Below are 380 nucleotides of genomic sequence, written 5' to 3'. Positions count from 1 at the left end.
GTGATGCATAAATGACTTTTATTATGAGAAAAACCTTAAAAACCAGAAGCCTTTGTTAAAGGAGAGTGCAAGGTAATTTTTCATTAAGAACAGCCCGTGGAGGATATAAAGACAAAGTTTTTGTTGAACACATGCCTGGATAGAATTAATCACTCAGTACGGGAGCACTGAGAGTCTCCTGGAGAGTTTCAGACCCAAGGTGCCCATGAAGCTAGAAAGGGAACACTCCTCATGTTTCCCACACAAGCTATGCGTAAAGATGACTTAAAGCTTATTGCAAAAGGAAGCATGGAGAGATCCAGTGAAAACATGACTATGTAGTATAATGACTAGGACATCAACTGGGAGGCGTGAGATCAGTTGTGCATTTATTTTTAGCA

The sequence above is a fragment of the Meleagris gallopavo genome, chromosome 1 (genome assembly GCF_000146605.3).
Source record: "Meleagris gallopavo isolate NT-WF06-2002-E0010 breed Aviagen turkey brand Nicholas breeding stock chromosome 1, Turkey_5.1, whole genome shotgun sequence".
Classification (NCBI taxonomy): domain Eukaryota; kingdom Metazoa; phylum Chordata; class Aves; order Galliformes; family Phasianidae; genus Meleagris; species Meleagris gallopavo.
This window is presented reverse-complemented; position numbering follows the sequence as displayed.